An 18753-nucleotide genomic window follows, 5' to 3' on the forward strand; every position below is an offset into this window, starting at 1 on the left:
ATGCACTGAGCCGCTTTTTTAATGTAACTGGTTATTCTCTGCTTTTAGCCATGCACATGAGGTGTTTAGCACAGAGCCTGGTACATGCCCAGGCCCTGCACCGAGCTCCTGTTTGAAATCTACCTTTTCGTAATTACCGATGTAGTTATAGTAACACACATGCACTATTTCCTTACAGTCTATCAGTAATTTGAAAGGCAGACTTTGCATGGTTTTACCATTGAATACCACAGTAGCAATTTCTCCTTTCATAATCACATCACTTTCGGTATAGGCCTTGTACAAATGTGAACTATTAAGCCTAGAGAGCTGTGTTTTGATTACAAATATATTTAGCGAATGTAGACTTAGCCACAGACTTCCTGTACTATCATATTGATATAATTTGATGATGTCAATGGTGAGAGTACGAACAGGACTGTGATCCAACCAGGGTCGAGCAGGGATATGACATGATGGTTATAATGAGTAGGGTTCCAACCGGCACGGATGATATGGAGCATGAACATAACGACGACCCCAAGAAGCAAGAAGACTATCTAATCATGAATTTGAGTCAGCGTGTTCTTGACACAATTGAGACACAGCTCCTTAATAAAGGACTTGTCTATGTCCCCACATATGAGGGTGACCAGTTCCTGTTGAATCAAGAAATTGCCCAATTTTTCAGGAAAGTGAGGCTGAAAATTTTCTTTACTGCTGATACAAATTCCACTACTGGGGACACCCCGCCCAACACCAATCTCAGCAAGAAATCTACCTTTATGCCACCGCCCCACATGATCCCTCCAGAAATTATTACTTTTGAGAAGGCATTTCAGCAAGACCTTATTAAGGGGCTAGAAAACCAACGTTCTATTTTCAGAAACCTCTCGTGATTGGAACAAGAAGCGCTGGAAAGGCTGACAAAAGATGAAACATCAAACCCGCCGATAAGGGAGGCGGTATTGTTCTGATGGACACCTCCTCCTATCGGGAGGAGTGCTTAAAACAACTTCCGGTTTCCAGTGCATACAAGCCACTCAAGATGGATCCAACGAAGAGACTGCTCAACACCATAGTCAATCTTGTGAATGAGGCTAAGGAAGAAGGCTGGATCACCTCAAAAGTGACTGACTTCTTGGTCAATACGAATCCTGTGATCACGTATTTTTACACACTTCCCAAGATTCATAAACCACAAAGACCACCCCCTGGCAGACCCATAATCTCAGGGATTGGTTCCCTTTTGGAACCACTCACCCAGTTCGTCAACTTCTTCTTCAGACCAATCGTCAAGAAAATGCTGATGTACCTCCAGTATACTAAAGATGTCCTTTGAGTACTGAAAGGTCTGGAGTTTAATAAAGACACAGATTTCCTAGTCTCATTTGAGGTAGAATCATTATACACCTATATACCACAAGATCAGACTCTATGTACAGTTGAGACGCTACTCAACGACACAGAACTGGAAACCCTCACTCCTGTGTTTTTTATTATGAAATGCGCCATTCTGGCCATGAAAGAAAACTTTTTTTCAGTTTGAGGAGACACTGTTCCTTCAGATCTTGGGTACTTCGATGGGCCTGGCGAATTTATACGTCCATTCGATTAAAGGCGATACCATCTTGACATCGAGCAACCCCTTCCAGTCTAACATCTGTCTCTGGAAACATTACATTGACGACATTCTTGTAATATTCCAAGGTAGTTTTGAAGATATTAGGGCTTCCACATCTGGCTCAATTCTTGCAATGAACTCCTAAAGTTCACTTGTGAATTCAGTAAAGAGCAACTCCCATTTCTGGATCTCCTGATCTACACAACGAAAGGTAGTCTAAGTACAGAATTGTACACAAAACCTATGGCAAAGAACTCGCTCCTTTCTTACTCAAGCTACCATCCCAGATCCCTACGGGATAATTTACCATTTGGCCAATTCCTGAGGAGCCGGCAAAACTGTTCTGAGGTGGGGACATACAAAAAGCATGCCTAAACCCTGGCAGGTCACCTTCTGGACCGACAATACCCCTATTCACTGGTCCAAACATCTATGAAAAGAGAGCACAATAAACATCGTGATTTCTTCTTGAGCCACATCCTGCAAAAGAATCCACACAGAGATTGATCTGTGTCAGTACTTTCAGTAGTAAGTCAAGTCTCCTGCAAAAAAGCATAAACAAGAACTGGTACATTTTGAACAAAGGCAATTGCAACCTAACTAAACCGATGTTTGCCTTCAAGCGTACTGCCAACCTCAAGGACCAGTTAGTCCACACAAGACCATGCATAAAACAGGTATCCCAACAAAACACACTTTGGAACCTCCCAACGATCAAAGGGCATTGCCCCTGTGGAACTTGTAGCATGTGTGCACAGACCTCAAACACCATCTCCATAGATATAGGGATGGGCTGCCCCTGGGAGTTGAGACAGCATACCTGGCATCCATGAGTCCATGAAGAAACACCCCTAATTTAACATACCACACACTATACAGTTTCCTAGATCCCCAACACCTGCCCTCCATGATAGTAGATATTTATAAGAGACCTCACTGAGTCCCCATAGGTGCAGAGGAACAGGAGCGACTAACAATCAGAAGGCCCTATGCTCAACATCATGCAGCAATGTGCTGATTGGTAGCATGTAGGAGACTTTTCTCCATTCATAACTGCATGAACTTCAGTACTGCATAACTGCTTTAACTTAGTTTTGCCATTAAAGAAAATGGGATAACCCTGTGTCCCTCACAACCTGGGTATTAGTACTATAGCAACAGTTGGTTCTGTCGGGTGATGCAATTGCTGTGTTTCAAGTAATTTATACAATACCACAGATAATTTTACATAGCATTAAACAAATTAATTATAAGAGAACAGTTATATGGTAAGAACACAGCAAGGGATAATGTAACAACTTTTTATCTTATTCAAGGTATATATGGCTGTCACAAGTATATTTGGTATTGGCGAGTAAAAAATTGACTTTTGTGAAAATAAGTGCAAAAAAGTGACAAAAGTGAAGTCAAAAGTGAGCTACATACATGACAGATACAGGTGGCGTACAAAGATAGATCTAATTAATCGGTTATGCCCTATATTAAGTTACAACGCATGAATTCTCAAGACCAAAGGTGAATCAAAAGATCAGGTCAAGGAAACTGCTTAGACATGAACAGGGATAGCGTCGACGTTTTCCCCTAAACAAAAGCGCAGAATGCAATGCGTCTTGGTGGGCCTTCTTCAGGACTGGAGAAGCCAAGAAGAACAGCCAAATGGTGGTGGCGTGCAGGAATATGTCACAAATTCAGAGATCCTGGTAGAGTATCCAACAACCAGTAATCAAAAATTCACCTTTATAAATAATTGGTGCCATAGAATTCAAAATTCCTTCTCAAAATTCCTTTTGTAGAGTGAGCCAACGTAAAATCCACCATCCGTTAGGAATCTTGGGCAAGGCTATTATTGTGAATAACTTCATTAATTATGTGGGGTTCAAAATTGGTATCCCAAACTCCGATAGTATCTTTTTACCTTCGTTCAGCAGTGACAGGACTCCTGCATTGTATTCATCTAATGAGACTCTGATTGAATGGGGACTCATTCTCAAGATTACCATGCTTACCAGGAATAACCTCAGACAAGATCCCAACCAGATGGTGGATCTTTACGAACAAAGGGAAAGATACTATTGGAGTTTGGGATACCAATTTTGGACAGGATGGTGGATTTTACGTTGGCTCACTCTACAAAAGGAATTTTGAAAAGGAATTTTGAAATACTGGTTGTTGGATACTCTACCAGCACCTCTTAAATTGTGACATATTCCTCCACGCTACCACCATTTGGCTGTCCTTCTTGGCTTCTCCAGACCTAAAGAAGACCCGCCAAGACGCATTTCATTCTGCGCTTATGTTTGGGTCGAAACGTCAACGCTATCCCTGTTCATGTCTAAGTAGTTTCCTTGGCCTGATCTTTTGATTCACCTTTGGTCTTGAGAATTCATGCATTGTAAACTAATATAGGGCAGAACCGATTATTGAATCTATCTTTGTATGTCACCTCGATATGTTATGTATATAGCTTACTTTTGACTTCACTTTTGTCACTTTCTTGCACTTATCTTCACAAAAGTCACATTTTTACTCGTGATCCAGCGCTGCACCTAATCAGGGATCGATACTCAATAACATTACCTCCAAATGGCCCATAGACATTCACCCAACTCATGAAATCCCTGTTGCGCTGGGGGTCAAGTTTTAATGACATGATCAGTTGTTTTCTTTTACAGGTTCATATCTACCATTTCTAAATACATAACTGAACCTGTACATCAACTCTCTTTCCTCCAGTGGATGGACCATTAGTTGAGAAGTTGATGGTAATAATAGTACTTTCTAACTATCTAGTTAGCTAAATAATCACAGACTCTAGGTAAGATTAATAAAGTTTATCGCAAAATAATGTGTAAAATTAATGCTCATCGCATACAAGTTACAAGGCAAACAAAGAAATGTTCACAAGACGGAGAGAAATACATCAGAAAATGCAAACAGTGTCAAACTCACCAAATGAACGAAATGCATATGAAGGAGTGGATAGGTGAAGAGACATAAGTTTCAAGGACAAAAATACATTTGCAATTGATTATGCAAAATGTGGAAAACATGAGACTATACTAACCCAAAGACCTCATAGAAATACTACCCCTTTGGCCAAGGCGGTAGTGAGGTCACCTGTGAAAGAGTCAGGGAACAAAGATTTCAGGACACAGGAAACGGGAAAAGGACAGGAAAAGCTAGGCCTCTCTGCAATCCGACGGACAGCGACAAACAAGGCCGGACTGACAACCAAAACCGTCCATGGCAAACTGCTCGGCTGGCCACCCTGGGGGGAGGAGGTGGGTGCGGCCGAGCTGCTTGCTAGGGCCGGATCTGGCCGATTTTGTTACAGGGGGACGATTTTGACGGCCCTCGGTGACATAAACTGCCCCCAGGGACCTAAAACCGGCCCCCAACCTGGCGGCCCACCGGGGAAACGCCCAGTGCCCGCTTCAGCCAGTCTGCCCTAGCGACGAATCACCCCTTTATCTCTTGAATGCGCTACTCAACTCTCTCCTTCGGACGACCTCTCTCTCTCTCCTTCTTCCCCCTTCTCTCCCAAACCACACCCCTAAAGGCACCACAGTTATACCCTAAAACCTACATGTGCAACCAACAACAGTTGAAACAATTTATAAAATTCAGTTTCTCATTGGATGGTTTAGAAGGTGTTCAATCACACCACCATGATCACATTCATAATTCAACAGTCTTCTTTGTTTTTACATTGTTCTCATTACGTGAACCTCGACTTGTGAATACACGTTCATTTATTCATGATACATGTAAAAAGTTCACATGAGTCCTTTGGGCTGTGTCCGCGGAAGAAGTATATACACTGACTTTGGGTCCCACGGCTAGTCTCGTTTCTTGGTAGACAAACAATGTTTTTCGCAGCTGATCAACCTTGGCCTTTCGCACTCTTCTGCAGCGCTCAGCTATTATGTCTATTTATTGGGTTATTCATGCTTTTCTCCAGCCCCATCTACCATGTCAATTTTAGGAAAATGTAGGCCCATTCAGCTCACTATGATGAATAAAACATAGGCATTTATTAATTACATGGTAATGCACTTTAAACTGTTTACCACCCACCTTTGCACTATCCCATGTTAAAGCTAAGCTTTAACCCCTTCGGTGCCACGCCCTTTCCCCCTCCTGTGCCGGGCGTTTCCCACGCGGGTGGGTTTCATGACGAGATAGTCTCGTCATGGGCACAGCGCGACCGTGCTCCATGATGAGACTATCTCGTCATGGGCACAGAAGAGGTTAAGCAAAAGCGGCATTATTTATTATTATTATTATTTTTAAAGTAAGATGCGAAATGCAGCCTAGTTCTTTCATGCATTAGTTCCCATTAGTGCACGCATGCGCAAAGCGGTTTCCCTTATATTTTATGTGATTTGTCTGTTAATTTCCACTGCACACTGTTAGTAAGTATTAGGGGGGGTGTCAGTTTGAGCACTTTTCTTTCTGCAAAACCCTGCTCCATCAATCCCCCCTCTGAAGGCTTTTTTGAGCCATCACAAAATACCCATCATACAAATTGCCATCTTTATTTAATCTAAAGTTCAGTATTCTTTTCTCTTTTCATCATTCTTTCATTTAAATCTTTCATTTCATAGTAATTTCCTTTCATATCTTCTAGTTCTATCTCATCTCTTTTTCTCTTTCTTGCTCTTCATTTATTATTTGATTCTGTCATCTCTTTTCTTCCACGTCTACACTTACAACATTTATATATTGTTATTATTACTAAGGCGACTACAGCTACTGGAATGATTGGCATTATTATTTTTCCTAATAAGCTACTTCCAAAGGTAGAAAATCATTTAGATAAACTCTCAGCAAATCTCTCCTATACACCGTCAACCTCTAGTTGGGTCAAATCTGCATGTAATTTCGTAATATATCCCTAAATACCTTTACTTGTATCTGGGATATGTGTACAGCAGTGTTGGATTTTCAACATGCCACATACTCCACCCTCTTTTGCCAATAAGATATCAAGGGCAAGTTGATTTTGGAAAACCACTGATCTGATCGCAACCATTTCGGTGTCAATCATCAAGAACCCACCAGCAGTGTCTGTTGATAAACGATCAATCACTGTGGAAAATATCTGAATTTTATGTGAATTCAGAACAAGATGTCACCTATTATTTCTGAGAAACTCGCTCTCTTATTACGTGTTAGTCCTTGTTTTTTTTCATTGATTCTGTGTAATATTTCTATCTACGTGATAGACTTTTGGAAAAACAATTCCAAAATAACAACTACCATACCAATATGCAGGCAACCTGTAGTAGGCTTTCTTACCACACACATAATAGACTCCTGGGAAAACAGGGTCAGTTCCACTCTTTAATCCCCATCCTCCAGTAATTTGGAAAGTATGCTCACACTCACTAGTACCAATGAAATAATTATTATAGTTAGTTTTTAGTCTATGCACGCAGATTTTCCATTTTTGATACCAATCCAGGGACATTGCAGCATATGTCTCACCTTTCTCATAATTTCCCTGTGGTACATGTGGCTTCTCATCTCTGTGGCTTTTCCTTGCAAACCTTCTCTTCTATCTTCTACCATATCTAGGAACACCTTTTCTTTAACCTCCAAACTACATGTTAGATTATGTTTATAAGCATATTCTATATCTGGTGTCTTGGTAATATGGACGAATTCTCCCATATAATGTGCATTTTACTACTTAAAACCTTGTTCAGTTCTTTTAGAACAGGTATTTCTGAAAATACTAAATCTATATTGGAATAATGATACTTCAGCTTCCCCGTCAAGTAGAAAAGGCTTGTTAAAGCACTACACAACACACCATATCTTAAAGGTAGGTGATGGTAGGTCACCCCCTCTGAGACAGACAAAGGTAATTGCATGCACACGTAACAATCACTCACATTCATTGTGTTGACATACTCATACAACAATTTAGTAAAAACATTTAAGGCAAAATCACTCCTTGATTATTCATGATGATAAAGACTTCCATCTATTTCTTCTATATTAGTATTAGGGGTTTCTTTAGTAACATCACTCACTCTTTAACTTACTACATCATTGTATTGTTTCCGTTATTAGCTACCATTAGAATAGGTTCAATGACAGTCAACAATATCCACATAAATGTTAGTAAAAGACACTACATAAGAAAAGCTTTAATACATCTACGTTTTAGGCTAGATGTTGTATGTTGAGTCACTGTTGCTTCAGCCATTTTGTATTCTACCAAACAATATAAAAAATCTAAATCTATAACACTCTAAACTTTGCTCAACAATTTGCTCAGTGTCAGTACTGTCTATTTCTTCACTTGGATCTGTGCTCTTAATTTCTTCCAATATCACATAAGCCCATTCTGGTGCTGTGTATTTCTTGCTTGGAATTCTTACTCTCTTTGTTTTTCATACTGAATCTTCTCCTGACTCTTCCTGTTTTGTTTGACTTGAGACCTCATTAATTTTCTCTGGTGTGAGAAGTTGGCCTGGCATATGCTGGTCACTAGTTATAGTGGCCACCTTGCACCAGTCCAATTCAACTCTTATTGTAGCTAGGTTTAAGACAACCTTTTAAAGAAAGCTATCCTAGTGGTAGCTGTGGAGAGCAGCCTTCAGGCTAAGTCTCGGAGGAATGTAAAGCAACTTGTTTTACCTTCTAATCTCTTGAATTACCAAATGAAAGGACACCACACAGGTATATATATCAAATATATATGTATTTATTTCTAGATACACTCTACTAATCTCTTTATGAGATTAGAAGCCAGGAACACATTCAAATATCAACGTTTCACAATAAGCTAAGCACAAATATGGCTGGGGCCCTAGGGGCGTACCAGACCATATACTAAAAAAGAGAGTTAGGAAAGTCAACTTGCAAAATGACAAGGCCTAGGGCCTGTAGAATCACTGGGGCTTCACTACTGCAGTGAAAGCAGGTAGGTAACAGACCCACGGGAGACGCATGCAGTGTGTGAACACAGCCGCGTGTTCCCTATTGATTATAATGGAGCAAGTCGCAGTTTGATTTTTTATATTTTAGGGTACTTCGAGGAAGTCTACAAGCAAGCCACTTACAAGGTAAGTAATTCGAGGGCCAACACACACTAGGGCACCGGAGTGCACGAGTTACCTCAACCAGGGAAGCCGGGTGCATAGGTGTCTTTTGGTGTCGGGTCGCGTCGCTGTTTTCTATGGAGACCAAAGAAGATTTGCTGCTTGCGTCGACTGATGAAGTGTCCGGTGGAATCCAAAGGTGTATTCGAGATGCAGATGACCTGAAAATTGAAGGGACAGTGTTCACAGTGACTTGCCAGTGACCGGGGGCCAGGAAGCTTGTTGCCCACGGAAGTCGGTTGATTTCAGGTGATCAAGGGTGTTTTGACTCTTCGCTCACGAGGTCCAGGAAGGATTGACGATGACCAGAAGCTTAATTCGGAGTATCCCACAACGTCTGCAGCAGACTGCAGTGTCGGCAACCGGATTGGAGCCAACAAGCCTTGGCAACAGCAAGTCTTGTGTAGAGTGAAGATAATCGATGGTGCAGACCAGCAAGGTCTGAGGGACTCACCCAGCAAGGGTGAGTGAGGGCATGCCTGGAGCAACCAGGGGAGCTCTTTGAGTCGATAGGAAAGTCTTTGGGGGACCCACAATCCAACGGGCAAGGGGTCGCAAAGACGCCTCTTGAGGAAATGCTTCACAGAAGCCCACGGTCACTCGGGACGGGGTAGGCCTCTGATTTTCACTGCAAAACCTTCTGGAGGATTGGGCCACAAATGGTCCAAAGCACACGTTTGTAGAACGTCGTGAAGGGGTTGCACTTGACAATAGTGCACGTTACCCGGGTATTGCTGGTCCTCGTCACTCGTGGGGTCCACTCGCCTCAGCTTTGCTGGGGACTCACAATGGCCGTCAAGAAGTCAGGAAATCCACTTCTGGAGCTGCAGGGACTTCGAACACCGGCGGGAGCGGGAAAGTTTGCGACCTTTGATTAGAGGTTCTGGTGCCTGCTCAGCAGGGGAGTCGCTCCTTGACTCCAAGGGAGATTCTTCTGTCTTCCAAAGGTAGTGGAACATCAAAGGGCCAGGATTCTTCTTTGTAGAGCGTCGTCCAGGGTTATCTGTTTTGCAATGGCAAAGTTTGCTATCTTATACTGAAGATAGGGGAGAGACTAGCTCTATGACCACTCCTCTGGGAGGGTCAGGGTAGGAGGTGGTTACACCCACTTCCCTTTGTCCAGTTTCATGCCAGAGCAGGGACAGGTAGCCCCTGAACCGGTCTGAGCTGGCATATGCACAGAGGAGCCTACTGCTCCCCCAGTGCAGGACTTCAAAGCACTCTAGAAGTGCACCCACCCAGCTCCAATACACTAAATACTGTCTGGAAGGTGATAACACCTCCCTGTGACAGGCTGCCTATTGTTGGACCTCCTCCACTGCGAGTTTCAGTCAGCAGCAGGTGGGCAGCCATTTTGTGATGCCAGGGCTCTTTCAGATTTCTACCGTGTTACCACAGTAGGGACATGTCGTCCCCTCTAGAAGGGTGGGATCATACTCCCACATCATGGACTGATGTGGGGGTATGATTCCAAGTTGTTTGACACCAAACACAACATGTTTTGATGCAGTCATTCCAAAGTTAGCATTATAATGCACTTATGAGTATATGGTATAACCGCATCCACAAATAACCATAGAGAATAGGCTCTGCCAGCTGCAGAGGGGCCCTACTCATGCAGAGGCACCCCCTCACATTATAAACCAAGCACCCTGCCCTCAGGATTGATAGGGCCTGTCATAGGGGAGGCTGATAGGTTTATATGTGTGTGTATGGTGAGCTATAGAAACCTGTACCTCAGTGAGGAGTGCTGACACTACCTCACCTAGGCTGCAGTAGCAGGCCTGTGGTGTCAGATTGAGTCTGCTTCCCAGGGTTGGCATAATACATGCTTCAGCCCCTGGTAGGCCTGTGAAGTGCCTATGCCCTAGGTACCTAAGGTACAATATACTAGGGGCTCATAAGGTACCACAGTATCCAATCACTAGTGCATCTAATATGCACACCAAGTCGTTTAGAGAGAACAGAGAGACTGGGGCCCTGATTAGCAGGGACCAGGCCAGACTATAGCCAGAAACCAGTGTATACATCAGAAAAAAAGTGGGGGCAACATAAGTGCAGATCCTACTCTCCTACATCTGGTGTTCTCTTTGACCTCCCCTCACAAGAGTGCATTTCAGTCTGTTCACTCTTTTCACCTGGCCCATTTTTGTCACCCTTTCTTGCTCTCTTGGTTTGAACTGCTTCTTCGCCTTTTTTCTCTGGCTCACAGGTTCTTTTACTGAGCCCTTCTTTAATTTGTTCTTCTATCTTCTGTTTCAACAGCAGTCTCACAAGGCCCAGTTGCTGGTGCCCACTGTACTTGAATTGTACTTTGTTTGTTCTTCAGAATCAGTCACTTTAGATTCTTCCGCTTCACACACTTCAGTCTCTGCTTTTTGTCTTTGGTTTACCAGTTGCTGCTCTTCTTGTCTTGCAAGCGGTCTTGGGACTCGTCTGGTATGACTCACATGTATCCAATTTGGCAAGCCACCACACTTTATTGCGGTCGTTGTCACCAGAATAACTTGATAAGGTCCATTGTACTTGGGTTCTAAACACGACTTTCTCACGTGTTTCTTCACAAGAACCCACTCTCCCGGACTAAGGTTGCATTTTCTCCAACCTGGTGAGACACAGAATGCACCAGATCAGCCACTCCTCTGCAATAATCAAGCACTAGATCATCAGATATATTCATCAGTTTGTTCGCTGGTACAATCGCTTGTCTCATCGTTCTTCCCATCAGGACTTCATGAGGACTCAATCCAGTTTTTTTATCAGGAATACTTCTAAGACTCATCAATACAAGGGGTAAAGCATAAGGCCATCTCAGTGTTGTGGATGCACACACCTTCCCTAAACTAGATTATTGTGCCATTTATCTACTCAACCACTCCAGATGCTTCAGGTCGATAGGCACAATGCAGCTTCTGCTCAATTTGTAATGCTGCACAAATCATCCGAATTACCTCATTATTAAAATGAGTTTCTCCATCTGTCTCCAAAGTGACTGGAAATCCGAATCTTGGGATCAACTCTCTTAAAAGTAGTTTGGCTACAGTGAGACTTTCGTTCCTTCTCGTTGGATAGGCTTCCACCTAGTGAGAGAACAAGCAAACAACAACCAATACATATTTTAGTCCATTACACGGGGGAAGCTCGATAAAATCCAATTTGAGTCGGGTGAATGGTCCTGCTGCCTTTACAATTCATCCCCAACTAACAACTGTCTTTCTGCCTGGATTTTGTTGCTGACAGATGTCGCACCTCTGGCACAGACTCTCTGCGATGACACTGAATTTTGGGTTATACCATGACTGCTTGAAGAGCCTAATCATTGCATCTCTTCCAACATGTGCAATTCCATGGTATACCCTTGCCATTTGTGATAGTAAACAATCTGGCATGACTGGTCTTTCGTATATATAAACCCACACTTCGTCCTCTGCTCTCTTTCTGCAGCCTGAATTTATCCAACTTTTCTTTTTATCGTCACTTGCCTCTTCCTGCAACTGTATAATTTCATCCCAAGTATCAAATGAAGAAGAGAACATTAGGTGGCAATTGTTATTGTCTTTTTCCATCCCACTGTTTAGGGCTATTAGATTTCGTGCACAGAAACGCGCTACCTGATCTGAGTATCTGTTGCCTTTCATCACATAATCATCTCCTGACTTATGTGCAGAACATCCAATAAATCTTTCACAGTTTTGCTGTTCCTGATTGGGGAACGTGAAGAAGTCAGAAATACTCTTTGCATCCACAACTGCCCAAAGTCGTGAACAACTCCAAAACCATATTGACTGTCAGTAAATATGGTTACCCTCAGGCTTTTGGCAATTTTGCATGCTCTATTCAGAGCTATCAATTCAGCAATTTGTGCATAGTTTACCCCTTTTAGACAGGATGCTTCTAAAACTCCCGCTATGGTGCATACAGCATAGGCAGAACACAATTCACCTTTCTCATTCCTCAAACATGATCCATCAACAAACATAACACAGTCTGATTCTTCTAGTAGGGTGTCCTCAATGTCAGGCCTTGATTTTGTACACAATTCTGTCACATCCAAACAATGATGATCTGCTTCATCTCTCACTTCCTTACAACATGAATTAGGCAAAAGGGTTGCCAGATTTACGGTTGTGCACCTCACCACAGTCACGTTTTCAGTACCAAAGATCACTCTTTCGTGCCTAGTCAGCCGACTATAGGTCATATATTGCGTCCTCGTCCGTGCCAAAAGAATTTCAACTGAATGAGGCACATATACCTTGACTGGATGTTACCATCACAATCGCTTCACTCTGTTCCAGACTCACACAAGTAGCAGCTACTGCTTTCAAACAGCCTGGCAACGCAGCAGCCACTGAATCCAAAGTAGCAGAAAAATATGCTACTGGACGTCGTGCCATTCCATGTTTCGGAGTTAAGACTGAAAGTGCACACCCATCTCTTTCACAGCAGTACAACGCAAAATCCTTTACATAATCTGGCATTCCCAACGCAGGTGCTCGACAAAGACTGTTTCGCAATTTAGTAAAAGCTTCCATACTTTCATCATCCAAAACAATCGGATCTTTCGCATCTTTTCGTGTCAACCTCTGTAGAGGTTTTGCAATCAGGGAGAAACCACTGATCCACTGTCTGCAGTATCCAACCATTCCCAAGAACATTGAAACTTCTTTCTGAGTTTTGGGTGGGTTAATTTGTTTAATCACACTAATTTGTTCTGGTGTCACCTTCCTGACCCCTTTTTCTATTGTTTGTCCTAGGTACTGGACTTCCTGTTAACAAAATTGCAATTTTGCTGGTGACACTTTGTGTCTACCTTCTGCCATATGGTTAAGTAAGGCAATGGTATCTCACACATGCCTCTCGTGTCTTTGATGCCACTAATAGGTCATCAATGTACTGAACCAAAACTGAATTTCCTGGCATGATCAAAGTCTCCAAACACTTTTTCAGAATCTGATTAACAATTGAAGGACTCTCTGTGTACCCTTGAGGAACTCGGCACCAAGCCAAAACACAGTCTCTGAACTGGAATGCAAACAAATATTGGCTTTCTGGATGTAAAGGAATCGAGAGAAATGTTTGGCACAAATCAATCACTCTGTACCATTCAGTATTGCAGAGAATTTGGTAAAGGATCACTGCTGGATTTGGCACTATTGGACAACAGGGAACTAAAATCTTAATAGTTGTTCTCAAATCCTGCACTATTCTGTATTTTTCACTGGGCTTTTTAATTCCTATAAAAGGCGAATTACAAGGACTGCTCAATATTTCTTTCATAATTCCCTGCTCAATCATTTGGTCAATCACAGGAGTAACTCCTGCAATTACATCCGGACTCATTTTGCACTGAGGTGTGTTTGGATATATGGCACCCTCTTTCACTGTAATCTGAATAGGATTTACATTTGTCATAAGACCAATCACTTTTCCTGTAAAATCCAATACATCCGACCTTACTGTATTTTTTAACTCTTCGGGCAAAGTTTCTTCTGTGAGAAGTAAAAACAACTCATCCACTTCTGTCCCTTGCTTCGCTAACATCATCTTAAATGCGACATCCTCATCAGGTGTCTGAAATGCAATGGGGTGGCGTGGTGAGCAAAATAACGATGGATTAAACCCAGATCTGTGACTGGTGGTGAATGTTTTGCCAATGTGCAACATTCCGTCCATCATCTTGTGTGTTTTGCTGTTCGCCCTATGTGGGAAGGGTATGCCAGACGTGGGTCCTGTGCTCACTACGCCACTGGAGTCAAGCTATCCTGGCTGAAGAGGGGTGAAACCCCGAAACCGGTCCTAGGATGCTTGATTCCGGTCCAGGGAAGACATGGCTTGGCAGTTCGGGCTGGACTGTTCCCATGAGGCACAGGGTCAAGACTGAGATGCATATGGCCATGTCTGAACTGGGGTGGCGTGGTGAGCAAAATAACGATGGATTAAACCCAGATCTGTGACTGGGGGTGAATGTTTTGCCAATGTGTAACATTCCGTCCATCATCTTGTGTGTTTTGCTGTTAGCCCTATGTGGGAAGGGTATGCCCAGACGTGGGTCCCGTGCTCACTACGCCACTGGAGTCTAGCTATCCTGGCTGAAGAGGGGTGAAACCCCGAAACCGGTCCTAGGATGCTTGATTCCGGTCCAGGGAAGACATGGCTTGGCAGTTCGGGCTGGACTGTTCCCATGAGGCACAGGGTCAAGACTGATTTGCACATGGCCATGTCTGAACTGGGGTGGCGTGGTGAGCAAAATAATGATGGATTAAACCCAGATCTGTGACTGGGGGTGAATGTTTTGCCAATGTGCAACATTCCGTCCATCATCTTGTGTGTTTTGCTGTTCGCCCTATGTGGGAAGGGCATGCCCAGACGTGGGTCCCGTGCTCACTACGCCACTGGAGTCAAGCTATCCTGGCTGAAGAGGGGTGAAACCCCAAAACCGGTCCTAGGATGCTTGATTCCGGTCCATGGAAGACATGGCTTGGCAGTTCGGGCTGGACTGTTCCCATGAGGCACAGGGTCAAGACTGATTTGCATATGGCCATGTCTGAACTGGGGTGGCGTGGTGAGCAAAATAACGACGGATTAAACCCAGATCTGTGACTGGGGGTGAATGTTTTGCCAATGTGCAACATTCCGTCCATCATCTTGTGTGTTTTGCTGTTCAGCCTATGTGGGAAGGGTATACCCAGACGTGGGTCCCGTGCTCACTACGCCACTGGAGTCAAGCTATCCTGGCTGAAGAGGGGTGAAACCTCGAAACCGGTCCTAGGATGCTTGATTCTGGTCCAGGGAAGACATGGCTTGGCAGTTCGGGCTGGACTGTTCCCTTGAGGCACAGGGTCAAGACTGATTTGCATATGGCCATGTCTGAACTGGGGTGGCGTGGTGAGCAAAATAACGATGGATTAAACTCAGATCTGTGACTGGGGGTGAATGTTTTGCCAATGTGCAACATTCCGTCCATCATCTTGTGTGTTTTGTCTGAAATGTAATACCATCTGGCGGACAATAGATGGTGCAATTCATTTTGCAGAGTAAATCTCTTCCCAAGAGATTCACCAGACTTGTGTCACATACAACGAAACGATGCATGTCCCTGAAACTCCCAATATGAACTTATATTGGATTTGTTACTGGTGTTCTAATATGCTTATTCAAGACTCCTACAATTTGATAGGTTTCTCCCGAGGCGGGTAGGTTCAGAATTTCTGCTGCTCTCACAGTAGAACAGGTAGCACCAGTATCCACTAGGAATGTAATATCATTACCTTCCACCTTTCCATCAACAAATGGACCTGACTGATCTACTGCCAAAGATGCGCCAAGCGCCGTCATTGAGATGAGTCTGAATCACTGTTATTGCACTGCAACCAGTATTGCAGAACCATTTGCACATTTTGATTTTTACCAACTTGATCACCTCCGTGAAATCCAGTGTTCGCACTGTACCTCTGCACTTGAGCATTCACATTATTTGGCATAGGAGCTTCTGGCTCCTGTAACTGTGGAGTAACTACCCGCTGCTGCTGCTGTTGATTCACAACCACCTCATTCTGCCCTGAAGATTATCTGATTATACTTTTTCATCACCTCGTCTGATGGTACACCTGTTTTAGGATCTATAGGATATTCTTCTTTTGGCCCATCGACAGTGATCTTACACTCTGTCCATAAATCAGCTGGAACAACAATCTAAAACAAACCATCTAAATATTTTAACAAAACCTTTAAACTTTCACAAACCTCTCTATCTGTTTGTACCACTCAACTGGTTTCTCCCTTAACCTGGGAAAATCGTTCGTAAAGGATAATATATCCTGTCTTACCCAGGGAACTTGAACATATCCATCACCTGGAACTTCTCTCATCGGACATGCCATTTCAACTTGTCCTGTCTCTCTCAACGGAAACAAAGACGCTCCTTTGACAGCTGCCTCTTCTTTATTTTTCATCCATCTACCTTTTCACTGTTCTACATATCCCTATTTTTTCAAAATATTCATCAACTCCTTTACCTGTAATCTTTTTCCAGACGAATTCAAACTTTCCAAATCCTTTTCAGTAAAATCCAACCTGTATGTTTTCTGCAACACCTTCGACTCCCCTATGTCTACTCCATATTCACTAGCAGCCTCTGTTATTTTCTCATGAAGATTTCTCGCTTTCCAAGTAATATTTTTACTCAAAAACAACAGCTCTTCATCTCGGTAAGTCCCCAGTCTGTCTGGCCTTATTGTACCAATAATCATCTCTTCCAAATCTACTCCCAATTTGGTCACATCTATACTCTGTGGTTGAGGGTTTCGCTTTTCCATTCCCTGTATCCAATCATCTAATTCATCTGGTGAAGGACCTACTGACCTCCCTGTCATTGGGGTGACATTCGGCCCTATTCTTCTCGGGTCCATTTATGTACTTCTTTTAGGGGTTTCAGTTATCATCTCACAAACCGGAATGTCTTCCAAGAGGACTTTTTGATATAAAAGAGGTCTTGGCACTCCTCTGGGGATAAGGCTAGGGTTTTGGAAGTGGACCTTTCACTATTTCAGACACTCTACTCACATACGAAATTGTCCCTAAATATAACACCTACTGCCTTCCACCGTACAGTATTATAACAACAGACAAAGTACTTCTGTAATGTGATTTCTTTATCCACACTCTTCCTCTGCCTATTTCAGGCTAAATTTCCATCCCGTCATATCTCAGGTAGCTCCGTACCTGTACTTCTACACAACATAGAACAGAACACTAACTTTTCATGTTAAGAACATATAATCAATAATCAATAATTATTACCAAACTAATCAATAATCAAATCATCCTCTGCTACCAGAAAACGGATCCAGCGCTACACCTAATCAGGGATCAATACTCAATAATATTCCATACAAATGGCCCATACACATTCCCCAACTCATGAAATCCCTGTTGCGCTGGGGGTCAAGTTTTAATGACGTGATCAGTTGTTTTCTTTTACAGGTTCATATCTAACATTTCTAAATACATAACTGAACCTGTATATCAACTCTCTTTCCTCTGGTCGATGGACCATTAGTTAAGAAGTTGATGGTATACTAATAATCTAACTATCTAGTTAGCTAAATATTCACAGACTCTCGGTAAGATTAATAAAGTTTATCGCAAAATAATGTGTAAAATCAATGCTCATCACATACAGGTTACAAGGCAAACAAAGAAATTTTCACAAGAGGGAGAGAAATACATCACAAAATGCAAACAGTGTCAAACTCATCAAATGAACAAAATGCATATGAAGGAGTGGATAGGTTAAGAGACATAAGTTTCAGAGACAAAAATACATTTGCAAATGATTATGCAAAATGTGGAAAACATGAGACTATACCAACCTAAAGATCTCCTAGAAATACTACCCCCCTGGACAAGGAGGTAGTGGGTTCCCCCGTGATAGAGTCAGGGAACAAATATTTCAGGATACAGGAAACGGGACAAGGACTGGATCAGCTAGGCCTCTCTGCAAACCGACGGACAGCGACGAATCACCCCTCTATCTCTCGAATGCTCTCCTAATCTCTCTCCTCCGGACGATCTCTCTCTCCTACTTCCCCCTTCTGTCCTAAACCACACCCCTAAAGGCACCCCAGTTATACCCTAAATCCTACATGTCCAACCCACAACAGTTGAAACAATTTATAAAACTCAGTTTCTCATTGGGTGGTTTAGGGGGTGTTCAATCACACCACCATGATCACATTCATAATTCTACAGTCTTCCTTGTTTTTACATCGTTCTCATTACGTGATCCTCAACTTGTGAATACACGTTCATTTATTCATGATACAAGTAACAATTTCATCGTGCACATGAGTCCTTTTCGCTGTGTCCACGGAAGAAGTATATACACTGACTTTGGGTCCCACGGGCAGTCTGGTCTCTTGGCAAACAAACAAGGTTTTTCGTAGCTAATCAACCTTGGCCTTTCGCACTCTTCTGTAACGCTCAGCTTATATGTCTATTTATTTGGTTATTCATGCTTTTCTCCAGCCCCCA

General features: G+C 42.8%; 1 protein-coding gene across 2 annotated transcripts in view; it reads right to left on the minus strand.

The window, feature by feature from the left end:
* LOC146857878 (uncharacterized) overlaps positions 1 to 18753 on the minus strand; it is a 1488219-nt gene that overhangs the window by 675676 nt on the left and 793790 nt on the right. The window lies entirely within an intron of this gene.

This window comes from Triturus cristatus, chromosome 3_2, assembly GCF_964204655.1.
Source record: "Triturus cristatus chromosome 3_2, aTriCri1.1, whole genome shotgun sequence".
Classification (NCBI taxonomy): domain Eukaryota; kingdom Metazoa; phylum Chordata; class Amphibia; order Caudata; family Salamandridae; genus Triturus; species Triturus cristatus.